This window comes from Akebia trifoliata, chromosome 2 (assembly GCF_017979445.1).
Source record: "Akebia trifoliata isolate Shusen 1 chromosome 2, ASM1797944v1, whole genome shotgun sequence".
NCBI lineage: Eukaryota > Viridiplantae > Streptophyta > Magnoliopsida > Ranunculales > Lardizabalaceae > Akebia > Akebia trifoliata.
Window position 1 is genome coordinate 28,656,956 of NC_141376.1, and position 11,566 is coordinate 28,668,521.

General features: G+C 33.8%; 1 long non-coding RNA gene across 2 annotated transcripts; it reads left to right on the forward strand.

Annotated features, from left to right (window-relative positions):
• Window positions 1-5,310: 5,310 nt before the first annotated feature.
• Window positions 5,311-8,612, forward strand: LOC147410048 (uncharacterized). 2 transcript variants are annotated; one of them, XR_015175578.1, is made up of 3 exons: window positions 5,311-5,669; window positions 6,486-6,609; window positions 7,926-8,612. It is a non-coding gene; the product is annotated as an uncharacterized LOC147410048 (long non-coding RNA). The 2 variants fall into 2 exon arrangements; XR_015175579.1 differs by having other exon boundaries at window positions 5,484-5,669; window positions 6,486-6,588; window positions 7,926-8,611.
• The last annotated feature ends 2,954 nt before the right edge of the window (window positions 8,613-11,566 follow it).

The following is an 11,566-nucleotide window of genomic DNA, read 5'->3' on the forward strand; positions in this document are numbered from 1 at the left end:
CCATGATTTTATCCAACCAAGACCTGAACCCATGATTGGTTTGTGACCAAGCCAACAAAATTTCGCTTGTATCTCCATATCAAACTCGGATCCCTACGTGCCATGTGTCGCCCCTTGGTGCCCAACGAGAAATATCCTCCACAGTAATATTTAGAAGACCAAAAAATAAATAATTACTTACACCATTTTGAAGGAATGCGATACCGTTTTGAGGGAGTGCAATTCTGGAGACCACACCACTCTATTGATGCACGTGTACATCCCCTCTTTTCTCTTCCTCACGTTTGGTATTTTTCTTCCCAAAATAATATTATTCTAATAATCAATAATTAATTAAGAAAAAAAATTACACATCTCATCCCATTCTCTCTTCCACGTTTTCATATTTATTAAAAAATAAAAAATAGCAAAAACCTATGGAATTAAGAAATGAGAAATATTTTCTTCACTAACATGAACCAAACTTTTGTAATATTTGAAAGGTGTGTTTTAATCCTTAAGTAGAATGTCATAATAATAAATGACTAAGGAAATTGGTGAGAAATAAGAAAAGGTATGGGTGCCAATAACAGTTCCCTATCATAATTTGTAGATAGATTTTGAGGATTTCTTGAACGTGGAAGAGAAAGAATTGGTTGAGATGTGTTCAAATAATTTTTTTTTTCAGTCATGAAAATATGACTCATCATGTAGCATACTCAAATGACTCCATGACATGACAAGTTCGGGTACCGTAGATCTGAACTCCCCGAGATGCACAATTGCACATCCCCATTAAAAAGTGTATCCCAAGGGAACTGTGTATCTCGAAGTGTACAGATCTATTGCTCCTGAACTTGTCCACGTCATGGAGTTATTTGAGTATGCCACTTGATGAGTCATATTATCAAGACTCTTTTTTTTAATTAATAATTAGTATAGGGTTATTTTGGGATTAAAATATTCAAACGTGAAAGATTGAAGAGGGGTGATAACGTATACGTGAACAAATAATGTGGGGTGGTCCCCAAAATTGCACTCGTTTTAAAGAGGATTATATGCTTAAAATATAATAATTGTTAGAAAATTAATTTTCTTTTAAAAATGAAAGAATAAGGGCATGTCCTTCAATAGTAATCACAAAAAGATTTGTTAATATAATAATAATTATTAAAATTTTAATTTTTAAATAATTTAAAATGTACTAAAATTAATTTATTTAAGAGGTTGAGGATTTTTTATTTATTTTTTCTTAAAAAAATAATTAATTATATTTTATGTAAATAAAAATATATGATCACGTGCAACACATGTGCACTTTACTAGTTAAAGATGAAAAATGTGAAGAAGATAACTGTTCGTGTTGAATGAATAGATGCCTGCAGAAACCAACAAACACGTTGGTAAGACTTTAAAACCAACATCCAAAAATTTAATAGAACAACGATGCAACCATTACAACCCTTTGAGAAATCTTTTCTTTTAAGAACCAAAACAAAAAATACAAAAGATACTTTATTATTTTTTTAAAATACCTAACATCATGTATAGAACAGTAATATAAAAAGATAATTTGAGAAATCTAAAAACTAGTTTTCAAAACAATATATTATTCAGATGTGGACGGATCTGGGTTGCAAATCAACTCCTGCTATTTTGGCATATCTCGCACCATCTTGAAATGTTCTCCCATGGTCCCATTCATATTAACAAAGATCTTCTAGGTTTTGTCGATGGAACAAATCTCTGCCCTCCAGAATTTATCAAAGATGTTGATGGATAATCTTGTTCAAATCCTATTTTTGTTGCATGGACAAACTAGGATCAACACCTGCTAAGTTGGATCAATGCTACCCTATGAGAGGGTGTGCTTACTCATGTCGCCAAGCTTCAATCTTCCAGTGATGTTTGGGTGGTCCTCGAACGATGTTTGGCATCCCTATCGTGGTCGCCCATCATCCAACTTAAATCCCAACTTCAACAAGTAAATGATGGGACTATCGTTGTCCTTCCCATAAAAGTTAATATGTATATAAATATTCTTAATTTGTGCGACAAGTAAATGGATCGAATCCAAGAGAAAGAGGGTAGAATCAAACTAAGATTATAAAATTAATCTAAGTCAACAAATAAATATATGTTTGTGCTTTTAGAGTAATTTAAAGAACATAAAACTTACTGAAAATTAAACTAATAGATAGTAAAATAAAGCTAAAACTATGGAGGAAAATACTATTAAAAAGGCACTCATCTAGATAAAATTATTAAACCAAAATCTAGCTTCTAACCTCTTTATAACTCATCATAAGGACTTGATATTAGTTCATTAAATCAGAAGATTTAGCAAGATAAAATCAATTTTAAAGAACACTAAAGTAGAATTTCTTCACTCTCTAATATATAAATCTCTTACTACCAAACATTTAAATTAAGCATACTACATCTTGATCTTATATAAGTATAAAGTATCTAGGTTATACGTAAAAGATATAAAAGTTCATCTTTAGCCATAATTCATAGGAGTGGACAAGTTTTGAAGAAAACTCGTGAACATTAAAGAAAATTAAGATGTAAAAAAATTAAATACAACAAAGCAATCATATTCTAGACTTCTCCATTCTCCAATGGAGTGAAGATTAACTTAAGGTCATTGCAAGTCAAAAAAAAAAAAAAGATAAATGGAGAGAACAAGCATTTCTTCATTGAATAAAGATAGTTACACTCTCTCACTTACAAGAATTATAGAACTTTAATAGAAAACCTAAACTAAAAATAGAAAAATAAAAGAAAAGGTCAAGGGCCTTAGGTTTAAGAAAGAAGGGCCAAAGGCCAAAAAAGGGAAGGGGGGTTTTACATTGAAAATGCTTTATTTATTTTTTTCAGATCGATAAGCTAAGGCAATAAAGGGTCCCACCCTGATTTATTAAAAACTGCTAATGCCGAATAAATCAAACATTGAGATCCTCCACAAGGATGTATTACAAATCCACGGGAACATTTAAATAATCAAAAATACCTAATTGCGCATTTAGAGTTCCTCTACTAACTAACCAATCAGCTGTTTTATTTGATTCACGCCAACTAAATTGTAGCATAACTGAGTTAAATTCCCGCATTTCCTTTCTAATTGCTCTTACTAGGCAAGTTTACCTCCAAGGCGTTTTCCACTCTTCATTAATATATTTCACCGCCACTAACAAATCAGATGACATGATGATATCCGATAATCCTTTCACTCTAAGGTGTTGAACCCCTTGTAGAATCGTTTCCATTTCAATTGTTATAATATCTGTATAATTCGATCACCTCATACCAGTTGTAATTAATTCCCCTGTATTCATTCTTGCAATAAAACCGAATCCAGCCCCTATTTCTAACAAGGATCCATCAGTATTCAATTTAATAAAACCCATTGGAAGAGGAATCCAACGACAAACTCGGCTATCTTGGTCTTTCAGCATTCCCTTACAGCCCTAGGCCTAAATCAGATTCAGCATTTCAAAATTTTTTGTTTTCATACCGTCAGATCTACTACACAAATCTGACATAATCTTATGACAAAGTCGCTGCCCATTCAGCTCTATTTCATTAAAATATGACGATTCCATTCGTGCCATAGATGATATACAGTAGAACAAAGCATCAGACTAAGGATAGTAAATAATGAATGACCCCCAATATACCCAATTTCATCTTCTAGACTTTCCTCTAAATCCCTTTCAATCGCAGCCCAATATAACACCCTCTTCCAACAATCCCTACTATATTTACAGTTAAAAAACAAGTGATCATTCTCCTCTCATTTAATACGGCAAAGCACACATCTAGAAACCATCACTAGACCTCTTTTTCTTAAATTTTGACTGTAAGCAGACTTCGATTGAGTGCAAGCCAAGCTATAAAAGAATGCAGAGGAATTCTCAACTTGTTCCAAACAACTTTGTACCACATAACCTCTGTTTCATGGCTTCTAATCACATTCCATGCTGATTTAATCTTAAAATCCCCATTAACATTTTCTACTCATACAATCTTATCTTTTTCATCCGGACACGGAGGATGGTGTGCTTCAACTGAATCAGCAATTTCCATCATTCTTAAATCATCCCTCATCAAACCTACCCAACCATCATTCCCCGCAAAATCAAAAACTAGAGCATTCATATTGCTATTCATATGATAACCAGACCTTCTTCCAAACCGATCCAGTAAGGACCCCCTTCTAACCAAGGATCATTCCAGAATGAAATCATTGATCCATCACCTACTAAAAACCGAATGTGAGTTTTAGTAAGTTCACAACAAGCCCAAGAAGCATCATTCGGAGGATTACATCTCCAAATAGTACCCTTCGCTACATATCTTTTCCTCATCCAAGCACTATAAAGGTTCTTATGATTTATCATTTTCCAGAAAAGCTTCATAAGACCAATAGTATTCTAGTCTTTGATTCTTCTTATTCCAAGACCACCTTTTTTAAAAGGTCGACATACTTTGGACCAACTAATAGCATGGTGGGATTTACTAGAGATAGACCCACTCCAAAGGAAATTTTTTTATTAAGGATTCAATCTTGTAAATGACCCCTTTAGGTAAGGAGAAACACAAAGACTAGTAGATTTGAAAAGAAGAAAGAACAGATTTGATAAGATCAAGTTTACCAGCATATGATAAAAATTTAGATTTCCAACCCTCAATACGCTTTTGAATTTTCTCAATCAAAGGGTAGCATATCGACAATGTCAAATGATAAGAAAACAATGGAAGACCTAAATATCAAATTGGGAGCTTACCTTCTCTGAAAGACAAGGTTTGAATGATAAGATCTTTGTTGGAACAAGAACGACCAAAAAATAAATTGCTCTTCTCGACATTAGTTTGAAGGCCATACATATTAAATAATTCATCAAGGAGAATTTTGATGTTGAGCGCAGATATAACACTATCATTAGAAAAAAAAAACAATATCATCTACAAACATAAGATGAGATATCTTCGGCAGGTTATTGCTGGAATGAATAGAAATCAGATTATTTTCAATTCTATTTTCAAGAATACAAGAGAAGGTTTCCATAACAATAGTAAATAGATAAGGTGAAATAGGGTCACCTTGTCTTAACCTGCAATAACTAGGAAAATAGCCAAACGAGGATCCATTAAGAACAATAGAAAATCTAAGAGTAGTAATGCACTTCCTAATCCAACAAATTCAAGTCTGGTTACACTACGTCACAAACAGAAAAAAGCGACTAAAAATTGCGGAAAAAACAACGGACTAAAGCCGTCGTTTATATACGACGGTTTTCGCCAATTGTTTAACCTTTAATGACGTTTATACTTGTCGATTATAAACAACTAATTTAATCCGTCATTTAATTAATAAAAGATTCACTATTGCCACACCAACTTTTACTAATCTTACACCGATTGGTGTGGCGTTAATAAAAGTAGAGTAACCCTATTTCCACACCAACTTTAACCAAATAACATTTTCTATTTCTTCTCTGTATCGTCTTCCTCTAAAAAAAAAAACTTAGAGTGAACAAATTTTCGATTTCTTCTCTCGTTTGTTTCTTCTTCCTCTTAAAAAAACCCTAGAGTTTTAAATCTCTAAAGAACAAATCGCATTTTCGATTTCTTCTCTCTCGATTTTCAGTTTCGGACTTACGAAATCAGGCGAGGTTCGCACGGTAGTTCTCTCTCTCTCTCTCTCTCTCTCTCTCTCTCTCTCTCTCTCAGGCATAATGTTTTCTACATCCATTTGGTAATCTTCTTTGATTATTGTTTAATGTTTAGTAATTTATTCGATTCCATTCGAGAGCTTCTAATAGAAATCTGATTTGTTCTTCAATTATCTTATTGTTTTTTAATTTTAATATTTGCTTTGATTGATATTTGATATTTGTTTTTTTTTTTATTTTAATATCTGATTTGTTCTTCAATTTGTTTTTTTTTTTTTTTTTTTTTTCTATAGTTCCTTTAATTAATTTGTAAAAAATTTCGGAGATTTAATGGATAGAGAAGTGTTCCTGCGTTTTGTGGAAGTTTTAAGTAATTTTTAATGTTTGATTAGTAATTTCTACTTTTATTATTATTTTTAACTTTTTTTGATAGAGATTTGAGCTTAAAAATGAATTTTTTTCTTACTGGTTTCTGAGTCACGATGGGAAAACCAGAAATCTTGAGATTGAACTACGGAGAATTGAATTAGTGATTGACTAAACATGATTCATTTAAAGAACTGTAGATAGGAAGTTTTTGAAGATAAATGAGAGATAAAAAACAGAGTTGTAAAACTTTGATTTTTTTTTTAAAACAGAATTTTAAAGAATTGATCTCATATTAGGACACAGGAGTCTGCATAAGATGAGAGGTAAATACCAGAGTTTCATAACTCTGATTTGGGAAAAAAAAAACATAATTTAAAAGAATTGATCTCATATTAGAACACAAGAGTCATTCCACAGATGTTGATTGATCACTTCTTAATCTTTATTTATTCGCAGATCTCAAAGTTCTGTTATGGATTCTGCGATTCCAGTATTGATTTGAAGGTTCGCTCATCATTGGTTCTACTCATCTCTTGAGGCTTAGTAGATTGATATCTCAGTGAGTTAGCTTCATAACTAGGTATAGTTTATTTATTTTGTTTATTGATTGAGAATTAAGGCCCAAATCTGTGTATAAACCCATGTCTATTGGTATTGCAAGTGTGTTCATACCTACTCCAATGAACAGTATTCAGATCCAACCAAAACTTAACCAATCTCACATGCTAGAGGACAGCACAGCTAGTTACCAAATTAATTTAATCATGTATAGGGGCAGAAGCAAGGAATTTGGTTCATACTATAGGCAGTCCACCAACCATGCATATTGGCTGATATGGTAATGTCCATGACACCACGAGTTTTTTTTTGTCATCCTTGTGTCTCCCTTTGTGTCACCCCAGCCCAACTCATTTGCCGATGGGGCTCAAATACAGGAAAAACTGTAAGTCAGCCTGCTGTGGATTTCTATTTGGATTTAGTGGGTTATTAATTTTGGTTATGGATGATTGCTTATAATAGTTCCTATTGGTTTTTACATGTAATAATGCACTGATTTGTTGGCACTGTTTTGAGTCGGTCGAATCAAAGATTTAGGTTGGTAGGAGGGAAAAACAGGTTGATTGCAGTTGGTTTTAACAGATTTGGAGATTGCACAATGGCACACTTTTAAATACATACCATTTTTACCTTTGTTTGGAGATTGCACAATGGCACACTTTTAAATGGGTCATACAAACCATTTTTACCTTTGTTTTTGTTCTATGTAATGGTGGAGAACAAAGGATTGGTATAAACATTGATAGATCACTCTAGATGCTTGAATTTGAATTGGCTTTTGTGAACTGTTATGTACTTGGACTGGTTCCAAGCCATGAAAGAAAATGCTTGAACCCAACATTTGGAAATCGTCATCAGTGAGATTTTTGATGTGCAGTTCCATAAAAAATTGAACCAAACATTTATGAGTTAGTAAGCCAGAAAAGAATGTTACAAGACGAACAATGATTCGTAATGATGTACGGTCTCATTACTAAACATATAGAGAAGTTTAAATCCAAAATTGATATTTTCACCGATGTTTGTGTTTCTATATGGTTTGTCATTGGAGGTTTACTGAGTTTGGGCTTGTACATGTTAGGCTTATACTTCATCTTTTCTTATAGTTGTCTTAGAGGTCTTTACAGCCCCTCTTTTTCTTTGGTTATTATTTTTGTCTGCTCCTGGTGTAGTATGTATGCATTATTGAGTGCAAAACATGTCCAAATGCCATGCATGCTCACATGAACCCAAAATTGTGATATTGAACAGGAAATTGAGGTTTTACTGTTAAGCTCATTTTTTTTACATGAAGATGAATGCTAACTTCCACTTGGTTACATGGTTTGGACAAAGCAGGGGCCTCTGATCTTCTTGGTTCATTTGAGCAGAGTTACTTTTCCTCGCCATTTTTTCGTTGCAAGGTACTTCACATATTCCTTAGCTAGAGCTAATGAGGCTAGCATTTTCAAAAGTGAAAACATGAATAAGAGAGAATACTTCGTGCATTGGCATATAAAGATTATAAAGAGAGAGAGCCTCTCAATCCATGTGTGTGGTAAACATCATTTGTATATCCACACCACATAAACATAATTGATTCATAAATTAACTAGTTAGTTGTACCGTTACTATTGCTGTTACCGTTAGTCATCATCTTCTTGAACTCGTCAAAGTTAACGCTTCCATCACCGTCAGAATCAACGGAACTGATTGGTGGTGGTGGCAGCTTCTCTATTGGTGGTGGTTTCTGTGTTGGGGGAGGATATGTAATTGGTGGTGGTTTCTGCATTGGGGGAGGTTTGTGGTATGGAGAAGGTGGAGGTGGATATCCTTGAGAATAAGGTGGAGGTTGATAAGGTGGAATGTAATAGGGATGGTAAGCTATCCCTATTTCTGGATTACTCAGACCTTCAAGTGAGGAGATGAAGCTTGCTACTGTAAACAATAGCAGTAGCAGCCAAAGAAAGCCATGTAAAGGAAGTCTCCTCATTTTGCCAAGTAACTATTATTAAGAACAATTATTCCAATTATTTTTGATTAAGCAATACTTACTTTTTTTTAAAAAATTTGACTAAGTAATGTTTTTTTTTTTTAACATTTCTCTTGGATCTCTTAAATTTGAAGTCTCAATAATTCAATTTACATGAATGGTGAGCATCTATTTTGCTGTCCTTTTATCTTCCCCACATTTTATTTCCATTGATGTATGCCAACATCAAGGTAAGTTCTAGGAAAGATCAGTAACAATGATAGTTTGGGCTATTTGTACATTTCTCAGGTGGGAGGACAAGATGGGGTTGGTTGGGTCCCTTGATTCAGAGAAATACTTTTTTACACTAACAATGAGAATTAGTTTTGTGGTAAAAAAAAGGGTAATATACTTGTTTGATGGGGTCATGGGAGGGTTGTCAAAAGGGTCAATAAATAAGGTACCTTGGTGGGACCTTCTTTATTGAAATTAAATATTTCAATAAAGGGTAATATACTTACTGTGAGAGCTCAGGTTATGGTTACAGTTCTTGGACTAGTTCAACCATAGAGGTTCATGATTTAACCTGTTATTGAAAGCTGATTTGAGAAAATCAATATTGAAATTCAATATTTTCAGGGATGTTTAAGACGATATTAGTGATACTACAGGCTTGGCAGATCCAGATGTCTGTAACTGTTGAAAGATCATGCATGAGTTCACATGAATATATTTATTGGACACTTCACAAGTCTGTAGAAGTTATTTGGTCATGTGTTTGTTTGATCCCATGCACCTGTAATGGTCACAATAGCGTCATTGAAATTTGCTGGAATACAATAGTTTCTTTTCATATCGAAACTCAATGTTGTGTGTTTGTAGGTGTGTATGTGTTCAAAGAGGCTAGTGCTGACCTTTCAGCAGCATAACTGATCGTCGGTTGGCCTCACTTTAAACTAAAGTATAGACCTAATTGAAAGATGGAAGTGTGTCACGTCTAAGTATCTGAACCCTTATAAACTCAAACTGGGGGCTCAAACCAACAAGAAACTCAAATATACGTTCTTTTTCCACATCTTGCTTGTATGCCACTACATCTTCCTATACACTTAGGTTTGTAAGATTTAAAATGATCCTATTTTTCCCACATGCTCCTGAGTTCAGAATGGTGGAGTTCACGAATGGATCTACACTTGTTGCTTGGGGAATACCACCATTCCCTGTATCAGCCCAACTCACTTGATGACATCCCTCACAGATTGATCACTTCAGTCTTGAAACACAAGAAACAAAAAACAGAGAGAAAGAGAGGGAGAAATTTAAACAGAGAAAGTAGGCCAGAGAGCTTGAGGAGGAGAAAGGGTGAGGGTTCTTCATTTAAAAAATGATTGCCAAAAATGATTGGTAAAAAATGGATAATCAAAGGTATCACCATTACCTGATTGTTGTTGTTCATGAATAACTTTATGTGATTTAATTAGTTCAATTGGTTTTAGTTTTTTGTGGGTCTTCTCTAATCATGTTGAGAAACAGATCAAATTTAAAGGGATTTGTTTTGTTTTCTGTTAAATGAAAATTGTCATTTTCTTTTCAGGTGAAAAATAGTAAAAATGACAGACAATAGTGGTTAAATTTGGAGGAAAAAAAAAAAAAAAAGTTGACAAAAACGACGGCTTTAAGCCGTCGTTTATATCTATTAATTAAATTTAAATTTGACAAAAACAATGATGGGTTTGGGCCGTCGTTTTATTTTAACAGACTATGACCGTCGTTTTTTACAACACTTTATTGACACGTGCCAACCGTCGTTCACGAAAAACGACATCGTTATTTACAACGGTCCTTGCGACGGCGGGGGCCGTCGTTGTTCTTAAAAAACGACGGCTTTGGCCCGTCGTTTTTTGTGAAATATGACGTAGTGAATTACACCCCAATTGACTGAGAATATTCAAAACAAAATCCTATCTAACCTTATCATAAGCTTTCTTCAAATCTACTTTGACAAAAAAAAAAAAAAAAAGAACATGATAGAAGATGGGAATTTCGAAATAGTTCGTGGGCAAGTAAAATGTTGTCAGAAATATTTATCCCTTTAATGAATGTCGATTGGTTTAGACTAATGATAGAAGGTAAGAGTTTCGATAAACGATTAGCCAAAATTTTTGTAATCACTTTGTACACAAAATTACAAAGAGAGATTGGTCTAAATCTATCCAACCAGTTAGCCTATTTATCTTTTGGAATAAGGACCAAAAGAGTAGAATTCAATTCCTTAAGAAGTTTCATGAGAAAAGAAATTAAAAATAGCCCGAACAAAATCCTCCTCCACAATATCCCAAAAGGAAATGAAAAATTCAGCAAACCATCAGGACCAAGAGCCTTATTAAGAGGGGACTAGAAAACAATAGATCTAATTTCCTCTCTAGTAACAAGTCTAGACAAACTATTAGATTGATCCAATGACAGTCTATTTTTAAAAGGAATAGATGGACAAGGAGAGTTAGAAGAAGAAGAAATACCTTCTAGAAATAGTCAATAGCATAGTCTCCAATGCGATTTTCACCTCTGATAGAATTCCCCGAGTCGTCAATAAGCTCATAAATACCATTCCTTGCAATAATTGAAGCCATTGAAGCATAGAAAAACTTGGTATTTGTATCCCCTTCTTTCAACCACTAGATCTAGGATTTTTTCCTAACCATCGACTCCTCTGCCATAGTTTCTTTAATCAAATCACTACTCATTTTCCTCTCCTGCTGAACCAACTCAGAATTAAGGGGATCAACTTGGATTTGCTGCTGAATATTTTTAAGCTTTATTTCGGCCTTATTTTTCCTGCTTGTAACATTCCCATACTTTTGCTTGTTCCAATCTTTAATGGCCATTTTAACTCTTCGAAGCTTAGAAGCTAGAATAAAATAAGGATTCCCGTCAATACGTGTACCCCAAGCCTCCATCACAATATCTCAAAAACCTCTTGATAAATCCAAGACGTAAAGAATTTGAAATTACTCTTACTAGGTCTCGT